Source organism: Meriones unguiculatus, chromosome 7, assembly GCF_030254825.1.
Source record: "Meriones unguiculatus strain TT.TT164.6M chromosome 7, Bangor_MerUng_6.1, whole genome shotgun sequence".
In the NCBI taxonomy this organism is placed as follows: Eukaryota; Metazoa; Chordata; class Mammalia; order Rodentia; family Muridae; genus Meriones; species Meriones unguiculatus.
Window position 1 is genome coordinate 61,445,453 of NC_083355.1, and position 27,442 is coordinate 61,472,894.

At 42.1% G+C, this 27,442-nt stretch overlaps 1 long non-coding RNA gene and 1 pseudogene across 6 annotated transcripts in view; one reads left to right on the forward strand and one right to left on the reverse strand.

The window, feature by feature from the left end:
- The first annotated feature begins 1,304 nt into the window (after window positions 1–1,304).
- On the forward strand, window positions 1,305–1,773 carry LOC110561088 (V-type proton ATPase subunit F-like; annotated as a pseudogene).
- A 13,562-nt stretch (window positions 1,774–15,335) lies between these two features.
- Window positions 15,336–27,442, reverse strand: part of LOC132655421 (uncharacterized) — a 37,073-nt gene continuing 24,966 nt past the window's right edge. For 3 of the 6 annotated variants that reach the window (XR_009593232.1, XR_009593227.1, XR_009593229.1), the window contains 4 exons: window positions 17,225–17,310; window positions 16,765–17,018; window positions 16,556–16,677; window positions 15,336–16,275 (listed from right to left, as the gene is read on the reverse strand). This is a non-coding gene — a long non-coding RNA (uncharacterized LOC132655421). Of the gene's footprint in view, window positions 16,276–16,555; window positions 16,678–16,764; window positions 17,019–17,166; window positions 17,311–27,442 lie in introns of all 6 variants that reach the window. The other 3 variants (XR_009593231.1, XR_009593230.1, XR_009593228.1) reach the window with 3 other exon arrangements.

Here is a 27,442-nt window from a genome sequence, read left to right on the forward strand (position 1 = left end):
TCTCCCTCATAGCGGCAGCTTTGTGTCAGGGTAAGAAGCATGACTCATTTCTCCCTCTCACTGTGTCCTAACGCTCGAGAAGTCCATTCCAGGAGCTGCTTTCTGAACTGTAACGGGTCACTTGGATTCAATTTGCACATGTCAGTTTGGGGCTGTCTTGGGCCCCAGGGAACCACAATGTTCCATACACAAGCCAACTTCCTAGTCCTCTAAAGGTATGCTCTCTCTCAGGCAGGAAGAGAAGTTCCAGGCTCTTCATTCTTCTTGGCTATGGCAGCAGCATCACCTCACACCATAGCTTCCCTTTACTATCTAATGGCCCTTTCCACATGATTCATGCTACATAGAATTAAGCAGACATTTTCCTAACAATTATCTTTGGCTGAAAATAGTATATTTTTGTGGCTACCTCACAGCTTGGTTCCTTTCTATAAGCAATTCCTGTAAAGGTGTGCAAATATCCCCTCTATAGAAGGCTCATGGAGAAGTAGATGAGAAAGACTGTGACAGTGATGCTCAGCAGACTAAGATTAGGGTGGTTTCTGACATAAGCAGACCTTCCCAGTGTCTTATAACAGCTGGAGGAAGCCAGTCTGCTCAGGCCCCTCACCTCATGAGGGACAAGCATGACCTGTAGGCAGACTATTGTAGGGCTCATAAAGGACAATGCTTAAGTTCTCACTGTGGATATTGCCACAAAGCTAGATTTTTACTATTTAAAAAAACTAGCCTTTTCTGTTAGAGAACTAAAAGGTAAATAAAAGAGGTCAGGAGGTCAGTAGTTCTCAACCTGTGGGTCAAGACGCATGGAAGACACAAATCAGGTATTTACCTTGTGATTCATAACAAGAGCAAAATTACAGTTATGAAGCAACAATGAAAATTATTTTATGATTGGGGTCAGCACAGCATAAGAAAATGTTTTAAAGGGGGACACAGCACTGGGAAGGTTGAGAACCGCTAGCTGATGCTTGTGGTGAGACAGGGACCCGCGAGAAGCTCCAGATATCACTCAATATTGACACCAACATTTTTGGCTATTGAGGAGGAATGGTTCCGTTCCATTCCTCCATGTCTCAAGGAAATGAGAAAAAAAAAAAAGCGCATTAGTCAAGGTTCCCTAGAGGAGCAAAATTGACAGAATGAACACACACACACACACACACACACACACACACACACACACATACACACACACAGGTTCTTTGAAAGTAGCATAAAGGCTTTGCCCTAGCTAGTCCAACAATGGCTGTCTCCTGTTAGAAAGACCAAGAATCTGATGTCTGTTCAGCCCACGAGACTCAATGTCTTGTCTGGTTTTCAGTATAAGTTTGAATCTTGAACGAAGGAGGCTAACACCTGCAAAGGAATGCATCAGCGTTGGGAGAGATGATTTTGCTCTTCAGAGTAAAGTGAAGCAGGCAAATGGCGGGCGGTGTAAATTGATCTTAGTGATTGGGGAGGAGGACACCATGACTGGCTTCCTGCTGGGCGGCGCAAGGGAGCTTAACAAGAAAAAGAACCACCACCCAAACTTCCTGGTGGCGGAGAAAGATACCACCATCAATGAGATGGAAGACTTTCAGGGACGATGTCGGCATCATTCTCATCAACCAGTACAATGCAGAGATGGTTCGGCACTTCCTTGACATCCATCAGCGGTCCATCCCAGCTGTCCTGGAGATCCCATCCAAGGAGCATCCCTATGAGGCAGCCAAGGACTCCATTCTGCCCAGAGCCACGGGCACATTGACTGCGGAAGACCTGCAGTAGGGCACCTCAGCCTCAGCCCCCTCTCACTACCAGGCCCCTCCCAGTTTGCATCCGCTCTTTAACTTTCAAGCAGTGTGTCTGTCCCTTCCCTTCCTCTTCACGGAGTGATTCCTAAGCTGTTGTGGTTCTGTGTTCAGGTCCAGGCTGGGTAGGGAAAAAAAGCTCAGCCTCTTCTCCCTCCGCTACCTCCCCCCTGTGCTGTTACACAGTGTCATTGTTGATATTAAAGGAATGTCCTTCTCTTAAAAAAAAAAAAGTCAAGCAGGCAAAAAGCAGAAGCTTTCTTTCTCCATGTCCTTTGACATTTATTTCCACCAGAAGGCTAGGCCCAGATTTAGGGAGGTCTTCCAACCTCAAAGAATGCAATCAAGAACAGTCCCTAGGTATGCCCAGCTGCTTGGGTTTTTGTTAACTCCGGACAGCCAACCAACACAGGAAACATTGTATGCTTGGGGCCCTTCGAAGTTTTCAGACCCAAAACACTGTGAAAAGTGAGGCTCCAGAGGGCATCAGGGATGACCTAACCAAACGTTCAAATTTATATTGTGACTATTTGATACAAAGGGATTGTTAGTGTTCAAAATATTAATAGAAGAGAAAAATCGAGTGTGCAAACTGTTAAGGAACAAGGTCAAAGCCTGGAATATTGATTCAAATGGGGTGGGGACATCATTTGAGTTTTCTCTGCTTCCCTCTAAACCCTTAATTCCTAAATGATAGCTTTCCAAAAACTCTACCCTGGAAAAGTGACAGAGAGAGACACACAGAGAATTATTGACCCATTAAGACAAGAAGGCAAAAAGCTCCAAGCTGTGCAGTTATTTTTTTCTGACTCAGAAAGTCACAATCCTCGGTAATATATACCCTATTGTTTGATTACCCTATTTTTTAATAGTCACACTAGTTCTCCATCTAAGAGAAGACTTAGTTCCATAGTCTCCCAATAAGCTGAGGCTAAAATAAAGGTTCCCCTTCCTGACAGTATCTGGGTGGACTCCTGGGTCAGTGTGCACATGTGTATGAAATCCTATACGTTGCCTGTAATGATGGTTCGAAAAGCTTGGTGCTATGATCCAGAGAACACACTCTTAGCTCTTCACCATATATCAGCAGAAAATCTGATATATATATATTATATATGCATATATATATATGCATATATATATATATTTTAGCAAAAGTGACTTGAATGAATACGATTTACCAATTTATTGACTCATTGTCTTAGTTAGGGTCTCTACTGTGGTGATAGAACAACTTGGGAAAGGAAGGGTCTCTATCTCCTTCTGGCTTGCAGTCTGGTTTACAGGGAAGTCAGGACAGGAACTCAGGGCAGAAACCTGGAGGCAGGACATGCAGAAGTGGTGGAGGGGTGTTGGTTCCCGGCTTGCTCCTGCTGGCTTTCTCAAAGCACCCAGGACCACCAACCTAGGGGTGACACGACCACAGTGAAGTGGGCCCTCCCACGTCAATCCGCAGTCAAGGAAATATACTACAGACTGGCCCAAAAGCCAATCTGGAAAGGGACGTTTTCTCAGTCGAGGCTCCTTCTCCCCAAATGACTGTAGCTTCTGGCCAGTTGACATAAAGATAGCCAATGTACTCATTAAGTGCATTGATTTATTCAGGAAGTATCAATTGTGTGCTTGAAATGTGTAGGACACTAGAATTTGTTCAAACTTAGATCCTCCTTCCAGGAAGCCTACAGTGACATAAGAATACAAACACTGAAAAGTTGAAAGGTAAATTGCCCTCTGGCTTATACACAGGATGGAGGATGGATTCCCTCCAACCAGGAAGACAAAAAAATAAAGCAAGTTTCATGTAAAGGGCATTTGACACAGGGCCTTGAAGAAGACTCCCAGACAGACCAATACGGAGGAAGCCACCGGATTGGAGGAAGTCCTGAGCTTCTGTCACATGGGCACAAGACGAGGATGGGGCATGTGATCTCCAACAGCTAGTTGCCTTTGAACACAACTCCCACTACTTCAGCAAGGGCATCCCCATCGTGCTCCACTGCACACAAATGCATCCTGCATGTAAAATAGCCACTTGTAGTGTTTTGTTTACATAGGGAGGTGGTGGCGGCCAGGGATGGCCGAACCAAGAGTTTGAGCCTTTCAAAATCAAGCCACGTATACAAACGACAAGTGAACACCAACAGTTTTCAGCCTCCAAAGTAACCCTTCTCTGGGAGAGGAGCCAGCATTCTTGTGTCTTGAAGACAGGAATAACTACTTATAGGAGGAAGGGGAGACAGAGACAGAGAGTGTCCATGTGAAGGCAAGATGGAGGAGGGCAAGGACGGAGAGGGAAGGTGGGATGCCATCCAATTTGAGTAAACTATAGGAAGCCCTCACTTAGAGTTTTCTCTGGACAGAAAGACAAGGTTACTGTTTTAAAATAACATTCCCCTGCTCAGATGTAGCCCATAGCTACATCAGTCTCCATGTGGGTTTCAGAGTAAGGGGAGCAGGGGCTGTCTCTGTCAAGAACTCGGTTGCCTGCTCTTTGATTACCACCCCGTGGTAATACGGCTCGCCAGGCCACTGAGGAAGGAGGATCCAGGCAGCCTTGATGAGACTTGATATGTTAGGATCAGATAGCAGGGGAGGAGGACTCCCCCTTTCAGTGGACTAGGGGAAAAGGTTGGGGTGAAGAGGAAGGGAGGGTGGGACCTGGAGATAGATGAGGGAGGAGGCTACAATTGGAATATAAAATGAATAAATTCTAAAAAATTCAAATGTAAGCCAATGGGGGAGAGGGGAGAAAGAAAAATAAAATAGACAGTGAAAGCAAGAAGCATTACCTATATAGGTTTTCTACTCCATTTTTGAAGTGAGAAGACTGTAGTGTCCTGGAGAATATTCCAGATAAGCATATTGTTGACATACTCTGTGATCGTGGACATGAGACTTAAAAGGCTGCTGAGAACCACTGGCTTAACACATAACAGAACTTCATTGTTCTGTCATCGCTCTAAAATAAGCTAGCCTTGGTACTGTCTGCCTACCAAAATGCACCGAAGACGTTTTAGATGGTTACGATGACCTGAAATAGCGTTTTGGAAAGAATTATACAAGATATTGCCTCATCTGGGACATCATTTACCAATGTAGCTGTGTATAAGGTCCTTACATGCCTCCTACAAAAGCTCTGAAGAAAATTTGCCTGTAGTCCACCTCACTGATTTAACTCTGAGATATTTCTAAAGAAACATTTCATAAAGGAATTATTATTAATAGAAATTATTAATAATTTAATGTTATATCTCACATTCTTACACTAAATATATAATATAAAAACTCTTATTTATTTTTATGTGAATAGGTGTTTTGCCTTCATTTATATCTGCGCCCCGTGTGTGTGCAGTGCCTGGAGAGGCCAGGAAAAGGAGCCAGATCCCACAAAACTGGAGTTGCAGACATCTTAGCTGCCGCGTGGGTGCTAGGAATCAAAACCGGGTTATCTGAAAAGCCATCAGTTTCTTAACAGTGAGACATCTCTACAGCCCCTCGTATACACATTTTTAAATTAAATTTATTCTTATAGTCCTGGAGCTATCTACTATAAGCCATTTTGAATACCAAAACTAAATTCGTGTGCTTCCTTTTAGCCCCATTGAGGAAATAGCATGAGGAAGTAGGATGGGACCGGGAGCATGCCTGACTCTTTCTGGCCAGGGGCTATACAATTTGCTAACTATGTTGAGCAGGCAAAGATAGCAAAGGAACAGCACAGCATGCAGCCTGGGACCTCTTGTGGAGCCTTGTTTGTGGAGCAGTAAAGGACTGACATTTGCACTCTCTGTGAGAACCTCACTACTGAGACCAGATTAAAATAACTAATTGAGGGTAATTCCAATTTCACAGTAGCACAGGTCAGGCTTAGCAGATGAGATGCATTATTTGATAACAGGTACCTTCATTACAGCATTTGGCAGAAGAAATCTTGGCATGATTCAATAGGAGAAAGAAAATTAGTCTGAATAAAATAGTTGTACATACACAGGCCTTAAGTAAAAATGAAAACTCTGGCTAGCTCTTCTTTAACTGTGGAGAGAAATAATCTCAAACACAGACATTTAAAAAGAAAAAAAAATCTTGACCAAGAAAAAAATCTGCCTGGAGATTTTTTTTTTTTTAAGTTCTTGACTCTTAAGGCAAGTGTACAGAATATGTGTAATTAAGGTATGTAAAAGAAAGCTGGCTCAGTGGTTAAGAGCACTTCCAGAAGACAGGGTTCAATTCCCAGCACACACATGATCTCTCAGCACGTCTGCAGCTTCCGTTCCAAGGGTTCCAACACCCTTCCTGGCCTCCACAGGCATCAGGCATGCACACTTACATGCAGTCAAAACGCCCACATACATAAAATAATACCACAATTGTTTGAAGAGGTGCAAGCACAATGCGTGAAGAAATAGAATAAAGGACTTTAAGATTCCTTTTTTTAAAGATCTATTTATTTATTATGCATACCATGTTCTGTCTGCACGTACACCTGTACGGCAGAAGAGGGCACCAGATCTCATCATAGATGGTTGTGAGCCACCATGTCGTTGCTAGGAATTGAACTCAGGACCTCTGGAAGAGCAGCCAGTGCTCTTAACCTCTGATCCATCTCTCCAGCCCCAAAGACTCATTTAGATTTGTTTATGTATTTTATGTATATGGGAACTTCATCTGCATGTTTATCTGCAGTTTTATATCAGAAGACAGCATCAGACAGTAGTTAGCTGCCACGTGGGTGCTGGGAATTGAACTCAGGACCTTTGGAAGACCAGTGAGTGCTCTTAACCACTAAGCCATCTCTCCGGCCCCAAGATTCTTTTTTATGTTAGCTGAGTGGGAAGTTGTATGTGAACGCAAGTGCCCAAGGAGGTCCAGAGGCATCAGAATCCTCAGGAGCTGGAGTTAGGGCAGTTGTGAGTTGTAAGCCACCAGAATACACTCCTAACCACTGAGCCATCTCTCTAGCCCCAAGAAGGGACTTCAGCATGTGGAAAGAGAGACACTCACAAGAAACTGGCTCAAATGGTGTGATCTGGCAGGAGACCTGGGTAGGGGTAGAGGATGAAAGAAACATTTTAAAAACCGACTGGTTAATCTTGAAATGACCGTATATTGCCTTGAAATGTTTTTAAATTAAAAAATAACATTCTAAGGCGTCTGCCAAGTGTTCTTCGTATTTGTCCTCTTTATAAATTATTCACTCTGTGCTTGCCCCAGTGCAGCTTTGGGAAGTTGCTGTAACAAATAACTGGATAAATAAATTAAGTCATAAACCTGTGAGAAAGCAGCTGGGGGATGGGCCAAGGGTATTTTTTTAAAAGTATTTCTTTGCTCTGACTTTTTTCCCCCTCTCCTTTTTTGTATTCCACATTCTAAACCTCATGGAATCTCTCTGCAGATTTCATAATTTCAGTTTTACCCAACTCATCCACCTTATAATTATGAATATATGGACATAATTAACTGAATCACTTTGAGAGAGAGGAAAAAATGCCCTACTTAAGGCTAATTAGATGAATCATGAATGCCTGGAAGGATGCATTTCAATAAGGTGAAAAACTTCAGATAAAAATTTAATGAAGTTTTCGGTGCATTTGACCACGGAGAGCATTGATAAGCATTCATCCCACAAAGATGATTACATTGTATTGATTTAGGGGACCGAACGCTAAACACTGCCACTGTTTCCACAGCAGAGCTGATTACACTTACATGTCACATTCATAAAAAACATGCTGCAATAATTGGGCGTCTCCCACCATCTGCACACTTGCCTCAAGGAGCACATGAAATGATCAATGGGAAAGCAGGGTCAATCCAGGCAGACTGTGAGTGAAATTAAAATAATAAAATGTCTAAACATTTAACTGCAAATAGGAAATCTTTATCTCCACCCACACCCTATTCTGTAGCATAAAGCTAAGGCACAATTATTCATATACCTCAAGTAATTTGCAGGCTCCATACAAAATCTCATTTAAAATAAGAAATTGCTATTTCTGCACATTTATCCTACCAAATGCCAGCTAATTGCTGCAATGGCCATTATAAAGAATAATTTTCGCTTAGTGGAAAAAAAAAAGGAATGAAGAGAACATTTTCTGGTTTTGTTCCGCGGCGAAGGCTCTATTCAGCGCGCACTGAATGCACAGCGTTTCGCTCTGCGTTTATTATGCTGGGAGGTCAAGTATTAGCCAGCATCTTGTCTTACGCTGTGCATGCTAAGTATTTCACTTCACAAATTGACCCTCCGGTGTACTCACTACATAATGCTTTAAAAACCCAGCTAAAACGCAGGACAATTAGCAATACTTTCACTCCCAGTTAACAATGGGAACACCGATGTAGGTGATTGCATTTACAGTGTAGCTTTCTTCACAAAACATTTTTGACACATTAAGGTACTTCGGAATTGTGCAGTACCAGTCCTCTCTTATGAATGGCTTTCCAGCATTTGCAGAGAGAAACAGTTACTGTATGTTAGAGCTTAATTGAAAAGAATTCAGCCACGGCCTATGAAGCACCAATTAGGGTGATATTATATCATAAAAAGCTGTAATATCCATTTTCAGACTTGTGCATTAGCCAATACAAAGTAGGACACAATTAAAAAGGTATACAGTTTAAACTCTTGAAACTGTTAAATTTAATTAGGAGTTCAGTATGAGGGGGAAAAGTGTGTGAGTGGGGGGCTGTGGCAGAGAAAAGGAAGTTCTCAGGAAGGCTGAAGGACAAGCAAGCACTAGCAGCCCTCGAGGACCACGTCAGTTGTTCCTCCCTTAAACTACCTGTAGTTACTGTGGGGGTAAGGTGTTTGCTTTGCCTGGTGACCGGTTTCTGAGGGCTGATGAATATTCATGCTAGTCACGAATTGCTGCTTTCCAGTAATTCTGGAGCCTACAGACAAGAGAGGACCGGGGGCCAGGCCAGACGGAGCCTAGTTAGATGTTCCCTAGCTCACACAGTTCAAACACAATTAAAAGGGAGTTAACTGCATAGCTTCTCACGAAGAAAGACACAGATAATTGTGAAATAAAATGGACAGGGCCACATTGGTATAAGTGTCTTTGCAGGCTTGGCTCTGAACGTAATATTTAAATACTGGAACCTGCATGAAATCCCACTTTGAGGTGCCAGCCGGCAGGTAATTATCAGTAAAACAACATTATCAAAGTTCTCCTGCCTAGCGTGTTTGACTGACTGGAGTGCTTCTCCTTCCAAATCCCACTAATATCCATCTCAATCTGCTTTAATATGTTCACAAGTTGGGGCTTACTTTGAATCCCACTGGGTGAATGAGGACAGCACACTTTGAATTTGCATACTATACACATTTCCTTCATTTGTAAAAGGTTCCAGTGTATTTTTTTTTAAAGAAAGCTAGTCTAGTATAACAGAAAGAAGCTTTCTCTACAGCTAAAACGAAAATAGAAATGCAGATCGTTTATGTCTTCTATTTATTCTATTTATAGATCTATGACAATGACCTTTACTGTATTTGAAGGAGAAGGTATCTTAATTTGCCACTGATAATGCAATTTTCTAAAGGCATTTAAAAAAAAAAAACCTTGGGGGAGAAAACAACACAGGTGGAAAGTTCCTGTTTCTGTCTTGAGACTGTTATTCTTCAAAGGTCCTCTTTTTCAACCTGACTTTCGTGACCTCTAAAACGTCAGCAGACAATGCGGAGAGGACAGAGTGTGCCCCATTCTCAAGCCTACCATCAATGCCGAGTCATCCAGAAGACACTGTTGTCACTTTGAGGCTACGTCCCCAACTCACCCTTGCTCTCCAGGGCTTGGATTAAATTAAGACTTTAATAAAATAGAGATAAGGGTCTATCATGGCTGCATGCCTGTAATCCCAGCACTTGAGACAGCTCCGTCATAAGTCCCAGGTGAGCATGGGATGTACAGGAAGAGCCTGTATCAAAAACAAAACAAAACAAAAACAAAAACAAACTGAAAGTATCATCAACAACCCCAAACAGTAGCAAGGTACCATACAAACCGGAAGTAAAGTTGGAATAAACTGCAAGGGCTGTTTTGTTTCATTGGTAGAACATGTAGCAGGAGGCATGTTTGTACTGGAAAATTCTGCCTTTGAAAACTGGGTCCATTAGACCCCATTCTACTAGACCCTGTGGTTCTAGCAGAATAAAGGTATTGTGTCTTTTCATAGAATTGTAGTCAAAATAATGAATGAAATTAAGTTAAGAGGAAGATCCAGGGATGTAAATGTAGATGGTTTTAGGTGAGGCTCCAGCAACTGCCTAAAAATTATACACTGAGCAATCTAGATTCTAGACATGTCTGCCTAACCCCTTTTCTGCTGTGATGCCCATCCTGAATGAACTAGATGGAGGAGGTCCTGTTTGCCCATTTAACGAGAACTTGGAGCTTGTTGTAGAACGGTTCTTCCTAGGAGACAAGAGATTTTTGCAAATGTTTTCTTGAATCCTTTTTTTCTGACTAAAGGTATTTCTGGAATCCTCATCCTATGGAGGGGGCTGAGAGAATTAATTAGTCTATGCGCACTTTTACTGATTTGATGATGAAAATTGCTGCTGAGGAACCCAAGATCTATTTTTATTGTTTTCTGCAGGAAGAGGCTGTCTTTTTCTCCACAAGCTGGTTCTCTCAGAAAGATACTACATGGATTAGCATCGGTGTTCGTCCCTCATACACTTTATCATCTCTGTGTCATTATTCATGATAGTGTCTTGTTGAAGGAGTAATCAATTTCTCGCTCACCACGAATTCCTGTGTATCTTTATGTAGCCTTGGGCCAATAGAAAGTGCAACTAAGCCAGTAAACCAGGAGTGAATAAGGTGTATCGTGGCGGCCTGGGAGGACCTTGGTGATCTATCCTTTGCAGCCACAGCTTCAGAGATTAGACTCATGGGAAAATGAGAGTTAATGGGTTGTTAGTTTTTAATTTTTTTCAAGAGAAGCCAGAAGCAAGTGTGTGTGTATAAAAGTCTCCCTGATTTTTTTTTCTAAAAGAAAAAAAAAAAGTAACGTATTTTGATTTTAATTTTTATTCATTGGTGTGAGGGTGTCAGATCCCCCGGACCTGGAGTTACAGACAGTTGTCAGCTGCCATTTTGGTGTTGGGAATTAAATCTGTGTCCTCTGGAAGAGTAGACAGTGCTCTTAACCACTGAGCCATCTCTCCAGACTCTTCTACCCATTTTCCAAATGCTGTGGTCAAAATGAAACACACCTATGGCCCAGGTTTGTCCACAGTCATCATTACCTGGGGCTGGTAAGACTGATCAGTGTATAAAGGCATCTGCCACCAAGTTTGACAACCCAAGTTTGAGCATGGAACCCGAAACGGTAGAAGGAGCGAACCAGTGGCCAAGCACATTGCCCTCTGACCTGTGCACATATACTGCGGCACTCACACATGCATAAGCACACTCTGAAAGACAATTTACAGAAATGTGTTTGCTCAGTGTGGTGGCGCCTTTATCCCAGCACTCAGGAAACAGAGGCTACACAGCCCCACCTCACCCCCAATAACGTCAGTTTCCTTATTTTAATGGGCTCTCCTCAGTGTGAAATGATTGCATTTGTTACAATATAGTCCAGTGCAGGGATGAGCAGGCAGGGCAGATGTTTCTTCTAAAAGCCCTAGCTTCCAGAATTTTCACCTGAAACTAAATTATATAACAACTACAACAAAGGCATTTTCTGTCTCAAGACATGTCACATCATTACTGTGACTTTCTAACAGTTCAGTGACCTTAGCCAACAGAGTCCTGACTCTGGTACATGCTTGCATGTGCCATGTGTTATCTGACTTAAGCATCACAACAATCTCGTTGCAGGCAGGAGCTAGAGGATGCTGCTCTTGCAAATCACCCCACCACTTCTGTGACTCAAGACAGCCACACCTCAGCCAGGCGCGGTGGCACACACACCTGTGATCCCAACACCCACATAGGCTGAGGCAGGCGGGTCTCTGTGAGTTCAAGGCCAGCCTGGTCTACAAAGTGAGTCCAGGACAGCCAAGGCTACACAGAGAAACCTTGTCTCGGAAAACCAAAGCAAACATGGGTTAAGCTTTGCTGAACGGTAGTGCAAACCCAAACCCACAGAAGTAGCTTCCCACTGGGTGCTTCCGAGACAGGAAGAATGGGGCTGGGTCCTCAAGCTCAACCCCCAGGCTTCTGTTTACACTAAGCAACCTGACTTAAAGAAACACTGGGCCAAATAATTTTTAGAAAGAAAAGCTACGAGGGACATGCTTTTGTCAAACACTGGATACCGCAAAGACTCTAATGTCAAATTAGGCATCTGCAGAAGATTATACATCAAGCCAATGAAGCAGGATGAAGAACCCAGAAACAAACCCCAGTGTCTATGAGAATTTAATATGTGGTAATGGTGACAATCCAACTCAGTGGGTAAAAACAGGGAGTTTTGTTTATTCGTGGTGTCTCTTTTCCAGTGCTGGGGATGGAACCCAGAGCCTTGTGCATTCCACACAGCTCTCTACCACTAAGCTACATCCTGTGGGTATAAGAGTATAGAATATGAAGTTGAATTTATATGCCAAAATAATTTCAGGGTTTTAAAAATGTACAAAAAAATAATAATAATCGAGATGGAGACATGGCTCAGTGGGAGAGGACGCACTCGGCAAGAGCCAGGGTCTAGTTCAAATCTGTCTCCAAACAGGAAAACTGAAAAAACAGACACTCTTCAAAAGTTTGTGTGTGTGTCTAAAGTTCTGTGATTTGGTCAGTAAGCATAAGAGCCAGCAAAGCAGAGGTGTATTGAGATATGCATGTTTCAAATAGCAGCTGAGGTAGAAGAAATTGAGAAAAACCATAACAAATCCACATCTGAGTTCTTTTAAAATATAAGCAACGTATATATATATATATATGCATGTATGTATATATATATATATATGTTTCACACGGGGCAAAATTAGAAGGCCTGCAAATTTGTGAGAAGACATTTAAGCTCACTAGTCAGTCTCTTAGAAAACAGAAAATGTGGTACCAATGAGGTTTGAGTCCCTCCGCCACACAAGCATCAAAGAGTAATAAATATCTTTTAGTGTAGTAACAAAGGGTACCCTCATTTTTATTTATGGAAACAATGACTACACAGTCCTTTTCGAAAAAAAAAACCTGAGGACATTTGTCAAAGTTAAATAGTCACATGATTTTGACCTAGAACACACACTTTTGGAATCTACTCATAAAAACAAAAGCCCCAGTACACAAGGACACTTATCCAAGGTCAACCGTGGCATTATTTAATATGCCAGGAAACTGAAAAGTAAGTCATGGTACATACACGCCATGAAAGAAATAGAAAACAAAGTTGCATTACAACAGTTACCTTGAGGAGGTGCTCATTCTTCTGAAGTAGTTATTAGTAAAAACAAAAAATATGAGAAAGAATATATTTATATAATCATTTTTCTTCAAAACTAATAATCTACAAAAGCTTCTGCCTAGAAGTGTGTATGTGTATCCTTAATACACACCCAGAAGTATATATAGATGAATTTAATATTCTCAGAGACACATGTTAATTTGATGCACAGTTGCTAACAGGAGCATAAAAAAGCAAGAAAGGAGATAAGGGGGGGGAGACATAAAAAGGAGGAAGAAAAATAGGCTATACAAAGAAACACTTCATCAATGAAAATATTTGTATATTGTGCATGTGAAGAAATAATTTTGTAAATCTAATGAAAGTGAAATCTGTGTATTTAAAAAAGAAAAGAAAGAAAATTACTCCAAACTGATGTTTACTCTGCCTTGAGCTTTGCAAGAACTAAAAGGACCGCATGACGAATCCCATCAGATGCTGAGGAGGACTTAAACTTGCCTAATGGCAGGTGCTTCCCAGAGGATGGCGTCAATGTGGGCAAAGTGTCCCAGTGTTGATGAGCGATGCTAACTCGGTCGTGTGTTTGTGGGATGTCCCGCATTAGGATGTGAGTCTCTAATCAATCAAACCCACTCTGCCCTACTCCTCAGGATCTTGTTAGAGACAGTAACCCCATCGCCCCTTGTTCTCCTGTGCTGAAAGCTATGCCGTCTGGTTGAGGCCCCTAAAGGAAGAGGGCTTGATTAAAGCTGTATTAACTAATAATTTTAATAGTGATAGTTCAATCCGGGGTTTCTTCTACAATGAGAATTAGGTCTGGTAGAAAACTGCAGTGAGAATTAATGTACATTTGGAACTGGGTCTTCTATAGGAAAAAAAATAACCATTTCACTAAATAGCTTTGAAGAAGCTGTTGAACTCTACTGTAGCCTGGTCAATTAGTAAGTAGTCTTCCTGGAGCTACTTGTAAATTGCTTTTCTTTTCTCATGAGCTTCATTATTCCTATAAACTCTTTTCAGCCATTAGCCAACCACACTGCAAGATAAGAGAGGAGCTCATAGAATTCATATTCATTTCAATTAGTCCTTCAGCTTCCTCAGTCCAGCTGTTGACACTAAAAGAACAGTTGGCTGAATCCAGTATCTGCCCTGAAGAGCTTAACCAATGACATGAGGAAAGCCATGTCTACTCTCTACAACCCAATGTCCCCATATATTCTGGAGAATCCTACGTTGGAACATAGGATTTCAGAGAGATCTTTTCTTTTGCCCAATATCACATTACAAGAACTGACTAGTTTCGTCTCTCCCACTGAAGTATAATCTGTAGGTGACTAGAAATTATACTGTAATAACAACACCTAGTATCTGGAACATGCTCAAATTCAATAAAAATGTGTGATTTTAATAAATGGATATGTAAAATGAGGGAAATGAAATCAAATATCTCCTATTCTTCACAGTATATGAGACTCTAAATGTAAGAGGCTTTGGTGTTTTTTTTTTTTTATTTTGTTTTGTTTTTTGTTTTTTTAATTTGGAGTTAATTCTGTCCCTCTGCCCAAATGTCATATAGTAGATTCAGTACCTAATAGTGAGCTTGTGTGCGCTGGAGAAATGGCTCAGAGGTTAAGAGCACTGACTGCTCTTCCAGAGGACTGTGGTTCAATTCCCAGCGCCCACATGGTGGCTCACAACCATCGGTAGCTTTAGTTTCAGGAAATCCTCCAAGGACATAGCACACATGTGGTGCACAGACTTACATGCAGGCAAAGCACCGTATTCATGGCATAACAATAAGCAGATCTGAAAGAAAGAAAGAAAGAAAGAAAGAAAGAAAGAAAGAAAGAAAGAAAGAAAGAAAGAAAGAAAACCCCTTAGCCGTGTGCGAATGTTACAGGATGCCATTTCATGCACAGCTCTGCTCTCAGCGGAACAGAAGCCCATAGGAGCTTGATGACTGTGGGGTGATAAAAGCAGGTTTTCAGTCTGCCTGCCTGTGTTTTCCTGGATCTTGAAATTCTAACAATATCAAAGCATGAACGAACTTGCAATCGTTGTTTGGTCCAGTGATTTCCAAACTGTATTTTAAGGTGAGAACTAATTAAAAAAAAAGTTACACAGAAGCTCAGTATTTCTAAGCTTATATTTATATAAACAAATACAAGCAGCAGAAAGAAGGGAGGGAAAGAGGAGAAAGGGGTGGACCCGGAGCAAAGGTGGTAGGGCTGGGGAAAGCGGGACGAAACAGGCTGGACCGGAAATGAGCAAAGAGCACTGCAGAAGGCTCCCTCTCGGGCCTTGACCTCTTAGGCTGCTTCTTTGCCATCTTCCTTGCTCCCTCACCTGTATAGCCACTCCAGTGTTCCCACTGCACCACTGATACCAGAGGCCTTTAAACATGACTACTTCCTTCTAAGAGAAGATTAAGGCTTGACAGTCCGGTCATAACTCTCCTTCAGTATGGCAACTCCTTCCTGCCAGAAGAAACACACCCTTCTTCTCTTTCCCGTTAATAGATGGTGCGCATTCTCCTCAGGTTACCATCCATTCAGCCGTCTCTCCTTAAAGTGAAATCACCATAATTTTATTTCGTTTGTGTGGCTTTATTTCAAGAAAATGTGTTTTTTTTTTTAAACACAAAATGTCAAAAGCACTGATTTCCAATAACAAGGAACAGAAGTTTTAATTTTAAAGACATTGGGCTTCCTAATTACACATCTGGACTTCACCGAGGGCTGCTAGCGCAAAGTGGGTGAATCAGAAGGGGGCATCACCAAACAGTCGCCGCTGAAACAGAGATCCCCATTCCAGTGGGGAGGGTGCAGATGGCGTAAGGCGAGGCGACGTGCGCGGAAGAGCAGGGGCAACGCTATCGATCCGAGATTGGCAGGGCGACGGCTGCCACGCAGCTCTTCCTCTTCCCAATTAAGGTGTCTCTCTTGAACTGATTGAAAGCTGTTGGAGAAGTATACTTTCTTCAAGATGGTTGTGCTCAGTTGGGGGTCTTTTTATTAAGCTGAAGTCTCATCATTAGCCCTGACTGGCACCAGCTGCTGTATAAATTCCACATTGACTCGGATCTCCACTGCTATTCCAAACGTGGCAGGTTTGTCTCCAAAGCCTGAATCGTGAAGTGTGAATAATTAGCATCTGATAAACGCGGAATCGAAAGGATTCTCGTTAGAAGACGCAGCACCGGGGACGGAGTTCCGCTGCGGCTTCTCAGACACCGAACCAGATAGGCCTCAAATCTGTTTTTTTCTCTAACTCTCTCCAATACCTAATATTTTTCTACACTTGGTTATAATGGGAGCATTAGGTCATGGATCAAATACTTTGCCTTCCAGAAAAAAAAAAGTAAATGCTGAATCCAAACTCTGTACATCCTAAATATCACCTACCTGTGACTCCGGGTAGGACACCAGGCAATGCGGAGTGAGCCTGCGGGAGTACTCTACGCAGGCTAAAGCTATCGCTCTGAGGACAGAGGAGAAAATTCCCCATTATGTGTCCAATATTATTTCTGTGAGATAAAAAAATGTAATAAAAAATAATAAAAAACCAGAGAAAGTCTCTTTACAAATAATGCGGGACCGGGGAAAACACTCACCTCGTGCCCAGCATACGCTAAGTAGAACTTAGACCTTATGCCTCGGAGGACGCATCTTAAACTTAATTAAAACGATGAAACTGTCATGCTGTGATGGTGAAAGAAGCAGGACCGAGCTGAACTTCCGAGCCTTGACTTCTTTTTCTGTAAAGTGCCTCCAACACCGGTGTTAGGCTCCCCGGGTGCTTGACGCCCTCCCGCAGTGTTATGGCATGTAGCATGAGGATAGAGCACTGAGCGTCTGTTTTCTAGTTCTGGAAAACAAATGACCACAGACTGGTGGTTAAAAGCAACCAGTACTATCTCCTAGTCTCCTCTGGCACTGGAAGTCACAAGCAAAGGGTCTCTCTAACCGTTCCAGTCTGCAGGCTTGATTGGGAAAGTGATCTCTTCCAAACTCACCCAGGCCTTTGCAGACTTCATCGTCTGTGGCTCCAAGAGAAGGGATCAGGCTTCTTACCCTTTAATGGCCGAGTCTGCTGGGCTGCCCCACTCAGTGCACTTCCGTAGTGTTGCTCTTCATCAAGATGGCAACCAGGAAGTCTGCTAGGAAGACATTCGTACGTGATTTAACTCGGTCACGGGAGGACATCCTACCACCTTTATCGTAGTCTACAGCTGTAAGTAAGCCACAGATCCTGTCCACATCCAAGGGTGAGCACCAGGGAGCAGAGACCACTGCGGATTAACCCGAGGCTACCGGTCTCTGTGCCACATGTAGTGAATTAATGAACGAGTGAATGTGTAAGCAAATAAATAAACAATTGTGTGAAACTCGGTATGGATGATATACAAGTCATAAAGCCTTTAATAGCAAACCTACAGACACATGCAGAATAAATGGGGTTGAGGAGGGCAATAAAATGCCAAGCTGATAGCTCACATGACGATGTGTTAAAGAGTTAGGAGACTTGGCCTTTGGGATACAGAAAACGTGAGAGTAAATTCTCAAAGAGAATGAGGAGTGGGACCCTAAAAGAAAGAGAGAGCTTTTTTGGTTCCTCTTCAGGGTGCTTTCTTTTCTCAAAACTGGATCAAAAGGAGAAATTATAAATGAAGTAAAATGACCAAATATATTACACATGTTTTAAGCCATCAAAATAGTAAAGTTAACTAGCAAGAAAAACAAAACACAGATAATTTTAGAGTTACCTCCTCCAAGCATGTGAAAATGTATTAAAACATGCATATGAGCTCTAACAATACCCCTTGGGGAAGTGGGCAAAACAGCATGGCTGCATGCTTTGTGCCCAGGAACATACAGGATTTTAAGACCTGAAAATAATTTACAACTAACATAGAGGCCAGTGACATTGCTCTGGAGGTGAAGAAACTCGCCGCACAAGCCTGACAGCCTGGATTCCAAGTCTGATCTCTGGATCCCACATAAAGATGGAAGGAGAGCATGAGCTCCACAAAGTTGTCCTCTGACCTCCACATGCACATCTCCATACACACCTGTCACACGCGCACACACACACACACACACACACACACACACACACACACAAATAATAAACATTTAAAGACTAAAATCTAATATAAATGAAATGGGCCAAAAAGCCTCATTAAAAAAATAAGTCCCAAATGATTACTGTGAGAGCCTAAACAGTACAATAAACTCCGTCAGTGTTAATCAGTGTTAGTCAGCAAACCCCTGGCATAGCTTGTAGCTCACCGTGGACAGGTGGGTGTCTGATGAGAATTAACTCTCAGTCAGTCAGTGGGATGGGGGAGTTATATTGAATAACTGCTGTCCCCAGATAACCAGACATTCTTCACGCCTTACTCTCTCCAGCTATGGCATCCCCCTACCCTGCTACCCTCCTCAGAGTCCAAACTCTCTGATTACCTGCAGTGGCCCTGTCATGTCCATGTACTCCTCACCCCTTAACATCTGGGTCAGCTTTCACCGGTTACCAGGAGTTGTCCGCGTGGGCAACACTGATTGCATGCTTTGCATTGTTGGCCTCACACGAATGCCATTGGGGGCTTTAGCTTGTGAGGCTTAGTTTTACAGCTCCGTGTCTAACAGACATCCCATAATATCTTTAAACCACCTCTGTTCCACATTCTCTCTTTCAATAATATTCAAATATGTAAGTATGAACTGTTAAGAAAACTGCTCTGTGCCAGGCATAGTGGCAAATCCCTTTAATTCCAGCACCTGGGAGGCAAAAGAAAGTAGGTCTCTGTGAGTTCAAAGCCAGCCTGGTCTACATAGTTGGTCTAGGATAACCAGAGCTACACAGTGAGACCTTATTTTAAAAAACAAAACAAAACAGGGAAAGAAAAGAAAACACTTCAAAGCTGAAAACAAAATAAAAAACACATTAAAAATCTAACAAGGGGCTGTAGAGAGGGCTTAAGGGGTAAGAGCACTACCGTCCCTTCCAGACGACCCAGGTTTAATTCCCAGCACACTCATGGCAGCTCACAACTGTCTGTTAATTCCCGTTCCAGAGGATGACAACCTCATACAGGCAAAACACCAATGCACATAAAAATAAGTAAATATTTTTTGAAAGTCTAAGAGGAATCTATTCTAAGATAGACTTGTAGGTGATAATCTGTTCCAATTAATTTTTTTAGATTTTCTTTATTATTTTATATGTATGAGCGTTTCCTGCATATGTGTGTGCACTACCATGCCTGGTACCCAAGAAGGTCAGAAGAGGACATCAGATGCCCTAGGACTGGAGTTATGGATGGTTATGAGCCACCTTGTATGTGCTGGGAATTGAATCCAGGTTTTTTGCAAGAGCAAAATGTGCTCTTCACCATGAAACTCTCCAGCTTTTTTTTTTTTTAATTTAAAGAACATAAATTATTCTGAAAATATAACTTGTGAGTGTAGTTCATACTAGAAAGACAACTCCAGACTTCAATTTTTGGACATAAAACTAGAGAGAACTTCTTAGCCCTGTACCATTAACATTTAATTTTTTATCAGAATGAAAATTCATAGAACATTCAAGTAGCCATTGAAAGTTATTTATTTCATAGTCCTTAGAACATCCATAATACTGTGTAGCCACCATCTCTATCGAGTTCCCTAATGGTTTCATTATCCCAGAAGAATGCTCTGTGATTTTTAAGTAAGCATTTCCTATTCTTTCTCCCTGTCTCCTGGAAACCCTAAATCTTTTTAAGTTCAAATGGAATGTATGTATGTAAATGGCATTGTGGTGTCTGTAGTCTTCAGGGTAAACTGTTGGTCTTGGGGCTCTGAGCCATAACCACTTCTTCATCTCCCTTTCCTCCACATTCCAGGTCACACTGCAGGCAGGGCTCACCCTTGAGAGCTATTCATCACTGTTTCTGCTGGATGTGCTACAGGGAATGGCACGATGTGCAATTCATAATCATGATATTCATTCAGAATTAATTCAACCAAAAAGTTGAGTAATCTAACTAAGAGTATACAACTAACAAGTGGTGAGTCACAATTTAAGTTTCAATCTCTCTCTCAGCGTCTTGAGAAAAATATGAGAGCTTGTTTGGGAGATATGACATTGTTCCTGCTAAAAACCCTACAAGATTAATGCTATTATTAGATCATAGAGTTGGGACAGGAGGCAGACATTCTCAAATCCAAGGAAACAGGAAAACAAGGTAAGACCTGGGAGTCTGGTAGCCATTTAGTCAAACCATTGAAAACCGCCATCTTTTTGTCACATTAGTTATGGCCTTTAGGATGCAGAGGTGGAAAGACTATAAGGGCCAGAGGGCATGGAGGACACCAAGAAAGCAAGTCCCTCTAGATCAACATGATCAAAGCTCATGTGAGCCCACAGAGACTGAAGCAGCATGCACAGGGCCAGCAGTGGCCTACACAAGGTTCTCTCAGCGTATATATTACAGCTATTATATATATATATATATATATTATAGTTTTTATGGGATTCCTGAGTGTGAGAATGAGTGGGTCTCTGGGGTCTCTGATTCTTGTGCCCTCTCTTGGGCTTTTTTCCTTCTTTGGTTTATCTTCTTCAACTTTGATGTGATAGCTTTTGTTTTATCTTATTATATTTTATTTTGATTTTTGATTTTTTGTTTTTTTAATTATTTTTAATTTTATTAATTACAGTTTATTCACTTTGTATCCTCTCTGTACCTCCCTCTCTCCTCCCCTCCCAATCCCACCCTCCATCTTCCCCACTCGTGTTCCTCTCCCAGTCCACTGATGAGGGAGGTCCTCCTCACCTTCCCTCTGATCCTGGTCTATCAGGTCTCATCAGGAGTGGCTGCATTGTCTTCTTCTGTGGCCTGGTAAGGCTGCTCCCCCCTCAGAGGGAGGTGACCAAAGAGCAGGCTAATCAGTTCATGTCAGAGATAGTCCCTGTCCCCATTACTATGGAGGCCACTTTGACACTGAACTGCCATAGGCTACCTCCATGCAGGGGTTCTAGGCCATCTCCATGAGTGGTCCTTGGTTGGAGTATCAGTTCCAGAAAAGACTCCTGTGTCCAGACTTTTTGGATCTGTAGCTGTCCTTGTGGAGCTCCTGTCTTCTCCAGGTCTTACTATCTCCTACTTCTTTCAAAAGATTCCCTGAACCCTACCCAAAGTTTGTTATGAGTCTCAGCATCTGCCTCGATACCCTGCAAGGTAGCGCCTTTCAGAGGCCCTCCATGGTAGGCTCCTGTCCTGTTCCCTGTTTTCTCCCTCCTCCAATGTCCATCCTCTTTGCCTTTCTGAACGGAGATTGAGCATCTTAGCCAGAGTCCTCCTTCCTGATTAGCTTTCTTAGGTGTACAGATTTTAGAATGCTTATCCTATATTATATGTCTAATATCCACTTATGAGTGAGTATATACCCTGTGTGTTTGTCTGCTTCTGGGATAGCTCACTCAGGATGATCTTTTCCAGTTCCCACCATTTACCTGCAAATTTCATGATTTCCTTGTTTTTTATCACTGAGAAATATTCCATTATGTAGATGTACCACAATTTCTATATCCATTCCTCAACTGAGGGGCATCTGGGCTGTTTTTAGGGATACAACACCCTTCACAATAGCCACAAAGGACACAAAGTACCTTGGTGTGACCCTAACCAAGTAAGTCAAAGACTTGTATGAAAAAAAATTTAAGTCTCTGAAGAAAGAATCAGAAGACGATACCAGAAGATGAAAAGATCTCCCATGCTCATGGCTTGACAGGATTAACATGGTAGAAATGGCCATCTTACCAAAAGCAATCCACAGATTCAATGCAATTCCCATCACACTACCAACACAATTCTTTACAGACCTTGAAAGAAAAATTCACAACTTCATTTGGAATAACAAGAAACCCAGAATTGCTAAAACAATCCTCTACAATAAAAGATCTTCTTGAGGTATCTCCATCCATGATCTCAAGCTGTACTACAGAGAAACAGTAATAAAAACTGAGTGGCACTGGCATAGAAACAGAATGGTGGATTAATGAAATAGAATTGAAGACCCAGAAATAAACCCACACACTTATGGACACCTGGTTTTTGACAAAGATACCAAAACCATACAAGGGAAAAAAGATAGCACTTTCAACAAATGATGCTGGTCTAACTGGATGTCCACATGTAAAAAATTCAAACAGACCCATATCTATCACCCTGCACAAAACTAAAGTACAAGTGGATCAAAGACCTCAATATAAAACCAGACACACTAAACCTGTTAGAAGAAAAAGTGGGCAAGAGCCTTGAACTCATTGGCACAGATGACAACTTCCTGAACAGAACACCAACAGCTCAGGCTCTAAGAGCAACAATCAATAAATGGTACCTTATGAAACTGAAAAGCTTCTGGAAAACAAAGGACACTGTTGTCAGAACAAAATGACTGCCTACAGCTTGGGAAAGGATCTTCACCAACCCTATATCTGACAGAGGGCTAATATCCAGTATATATAAAGAACTCAAGAAGTTAAACATCAACAAATCCAATTCAAAATGGGGTACAGAGCTAAACAGAGAATTCTCTGTAGAGGAATATAGAATGGCAGAGAAACACTTAAAGAAATGTTCAACATCTTTAGTCATCAGGGAAATGCAAATCAAAATGACCCTGAGATTCCACCTTACACCCATCAGAATGGCTAAGATGAATAATTCAAGTGACAACACATGCTGGAGAGGATGTGGAGAAAGCGGAACCCTCCTCCACTGCTGGTGGAAATGTAAACTGGTATAACCACTCTGGAAATCAATCTGGCGCTTTCTCAGACAATTAGGAATAGCGCTGCCTCAAGATCCAGCTATACCACACCTATATATATCCAAAATTCACTCAAGCATACAAGTGCTCAACCATGTTTGTAGCAGCTTTATTTTGATTTTTTTAAACAAAAATAAATAAAAGTGAGTCTTTTCTTTAAAAAGAAAAAATTCTAACATAGATGGAATTGGACACCCATGATACCTGTAATCTCACTTGAAAGGTGAGAGCAGGAGGATCATGAATTCAAGGTTATCCTCTTCTCCAAAGAGAGTTTGAGGCCACTTAGAATGCAAGACTACACCTTTGATGAATGAGTGAATGAATGAATAAAGTATATGCAGCTGAATTTGTTTTCAATGCATTTATTTTCTCAGCCCTTATAATAACAGTAATCATACATGTATAGTTCTTACGAATCGAGTAGTGGTAAACATTTCAAACTCTAGTAAAGGGACCAGGAAGATGTCTCAGTGAGTAAGGGCACTTGTCACCAAACCTGATGGACTAAGTTGGGCGCCCTAGTTCTAGGTGGTCGAAGGAGAGCTCCGGTCCTATGTGGTGGAAGGACAGACCAGCTCCCTAAGTTGTCTTCTGAATTCTACTCATGTGCGGTGCTAAGTGTGTTCCCACATACATAATCACATGCACACACACACACTAAACATAATAAAAAACAAAACCATCAACTGTCTCCTGGGGGTTCCAGGTGAAGTTCAATAGCAGTGTATTCTTAGCATGCCTGAGGCCAGAAATCCAACTTCTAGCACTGCAATATATAACAATACAATAACATACACATACAGACTACTGACTCAGGTCATTTTTTTCTTGACCATTATCTCCCTCATTATCAGTAATCACTACTAACATCTGGATAGAACTTGAAGTTTACAAATTATTTGTACACATACTTTCTTGCCCTACCTTAATATCCCCATTTTCTTTTAAAAGAAAGCCAAGAGTCATGAAGGCTAAATGGATTGCATGGGCCCTCACAGAGGCTTGAAATGAATGGCCAAGACTCAATCTCGAGTCTGCCATTTCTACACATTTTATCTACTATTCTACCCCATCTACGTTCCATTTCTTTGGTTGCTGGACACTTGCAGTGCTGTCAGTTGGCCTGACTGAGACAACATTCAATCAAACCTTTGAGTAGCAGCCTTCACCAGTGCTCCAAAAAGTCAATCTGTGACTGTAGACTAAAGCTCATGTGACACGCACACTTACGTGAGAGGGGCTCTCCTACCTCCTCTCACATCTGTGTGCTCTTTGAAAAGTGGCACCAAACATTAAAGGCATGCTTTTGAAGATTTAATATTAACATTCAGATTGAAGGAGAGAACGAAACTGTCTTCTCCACACTACCGCTGCTTGAGGTGGCAGTCGATGCCTCTCTCCATTTGTTGATGTTTAAATTTTTATTGGAAAATGTAAGCAAAATCCTCAAGAGGAAGCAAGCTTAAGTAGCAGGGAGTAGTAGAATATATTTTCTCCTATTTTGTTACGATAATGAAATGTCCAAAGCTAGATACTTCATTTTAGAAAGGGGGGAAGGGGATTATTTAGCTCATAGTTCTAGAGATCCCTGAGCATGGTGAATTCCTTTGTTGTTAATTTCCACCTTGGAGGGAAGCTCACGAAGATATAGGATGCTCTAAGGGAAGATGAAGCATGCCATCTTACAGGAAAGCTCATTAAGCTCAGGAAGTAAACAACTCAAAGGCTTCAGGAAATCCTTAAAACTGATCTGATTAACTGGGTTCCTTTCTCCACCAAACATATTTAAGCAGTGAGGACTGTGAGAGACAACCTCAGTGAGGAGTTGCTGTCTGGAAGAAACAGCCCAGCGAAGCTGGCTGACAGACACTCAGACCAACCGAGCCACCCAGAGAGATCACTTTCCGACTTGTACTGTTGCGCAGTACTGTTGCGCAGTGTCCTCCAGAATTCCGCTCCTATGGTCTATCGCCCGTGCTCAGGTAGGCTTTGCCGACGCCGCTGTCTTTGAGCTACTTCTGCTCCTGTAAGTAAGTAACCCTTCACCCACACTCCTGCAAACAACCCCAATCACGCCCTCATTCACTTTCGATGTACTTTCACGATGTCCTTACTTTGCTCTGTATTGGTTCGCTCTCTGCAAGGGTCGGGGAGTAGATGTTTGTTCATGTCTCCCGGGAGCAGTGTCCCTTAACACCATAGCCCTGGCCCTGGTGAAGTCAACACCAAAACTGTGAGCCTACGTCTGGGGAAAGGAGATAGCACCCGAGACAAGAAATCATGGGACATTAGGAGCTCAGAGGTTGGCTGGCTCTCACAATAAGTCACTCTCACAAGAACTAACCCAGAGTCCATAAAAACTGTCATGATCCCATCCAAGGGTAATCACCTAATGGCTTCTCAAGAGGACCTAGTTCTTACAGGCCTCACCACCTCTCCCTGGTCACACTGAAGAGCAGGCTTCCAACACATAATTATGTGAACGAACCACACCCAAAGCTGACCACGAGCCGAATCACCGTGCTCGACTGATGATTGGCCTGGGGGTTTTCCCATATTCCAGGCATCGCCCTTTAAACAGTGAGCACACACGTGTTCAAGTGAGTGTCTGCAGGCCTGAGAGGCCTCAAGCCAAGCCATGGCAGGCAGGGAAGGAGCTATGTGGGGACTCCTCAGAACCTCTATGGTAGAGTTGCCATGCCTAGAAAAAAATAAATAGTGCAGGGGACTCAGGGGTAGTTGGTTTCCTAATAGCCACTTTTTTTTTTTTGGTATAGCATGCTGCATTCAATAGCCTGTATGTAATTTTATATGAAAATATTCACAGTTGATCAGAAATTAAGTTTAACTAGGCAATCCCGTACTTGGTCTGGCTGTTCTTCCCCAAGCACAGCCGTGTCAAGCGACGGCGCTACTTGTTAGGGGATAAAACCTCGAACCTCTGAGCTACCAGGGGCAGGTCTGCATTAAGTCCTTGGGTGTGCACACACATCTTTTTAATGTGTTTCATCATCTGCTTGAGCCTTTTGTCTTTGATTGAAAGTCGCTGTAAACTAAGCCTGAATACCACAGCGTTAATCACAAGCCTCTTGAAGTATTTTCATATTGTGTATAATAAATGCCCGTATCCTTAGGATTTAAGTAAGCACTACTTACCACAATATTTAGTTAAAAGTACAAAGTGGGTGCAAATTAAGCCATCATTTTAAGGTTTACATTATAACTCTGATTTAATTTCCTCATGCTTTTCTATGTATGTTTGTACAACTGTTGTGTGAGATTTTTCACTGATAAAGCATTTCAAATTAGCTGCTAGAAGAAATACATTTAAGGAGTTACAACTGATGCACATTGGGCCTGAACACCTACAATCAGGGTTGTTTCTCACCTGAGTCCCACTTACTGATGTTATGTAACAAATGGTCCTGATTGCTGGCAATAACTCACTTGACAGGCTCACATTTGTACGATAAGCTCATAAAAATAACATAATGAACCACTAGTTTTCCTGAAAAGAAACCAACACTAGATGTGGGTTCACGGACATTTTATCACATCTGAAGCTCTCCTTCTCCATTTGTGAGAGGTGGTGGCCGAATGGGCGGCATGAGTGGAAAGGAAAAAACAGGAGTCACCCTCTTTATGGTCACTGATCTCCACACGTCCAGCCATTTGGCAGTACTGTCCTAGGAAATCAAGACTGTCTGTTAGGTATAGTCTCGGGTGGAGGATGACTAAAAAGAGCTGAAAATTCAGGGTAGTAGCAGTGAGAAGACACAGAGATAGACACGGGTTTGGAGTTTTCTTCATTTGTGTCCTTGTCTGACTTGTGTGAAGATTTAAAATTTTCATATTCATTTGACAATGTCATTTACAATCATAAAATCATTAGCATTTTTCTCATTTATAAAATTTCTCTACTACCTTCTTGTAAAACATCCTAATTTCAGTTCATAGAAGAGTCCAAAGAATTCTCCAGATCTAATTTCATCCCAATACCTCTCCCCAAACCACCTTAATGAGATGTTCTGGGAATTTTGAGGCAGACATTCTAAGTAAAGAATTTCTCTTTGCAACTCAGCATAAGGCTTTTATTTAAAGCTTGAAGAAGAGAGTCTTCACATTGTTCATCTTCAAAACTTAAGCAGGTTAGCTCAAGCAAGGCCTGGAAAATCACGCGTTGATGACCAGGTTGGTGTGGGAGGCCCGAGGTGGTCACTTAGAATGGCCTTGCTGCAGGTCGAATGCTGGACGCTGCCCCTAATACTGTCGTCCTGTCTTACCACATGCCCTGCTCGTGGGAAATTGTGTCTTTGTGAACTTTGTGTAGTATTCTTTCCCCCAGATCTGCTCAAGACAGACAACGGGTTTATGGAGAGGTAACAAAATCCAAGGCTTGTCTGTCTCCTGCTCAGGGATTCTCCAGTAAAATTCTTTATCTCATGTTAAGGTAGCCAAGCACCTAGGATG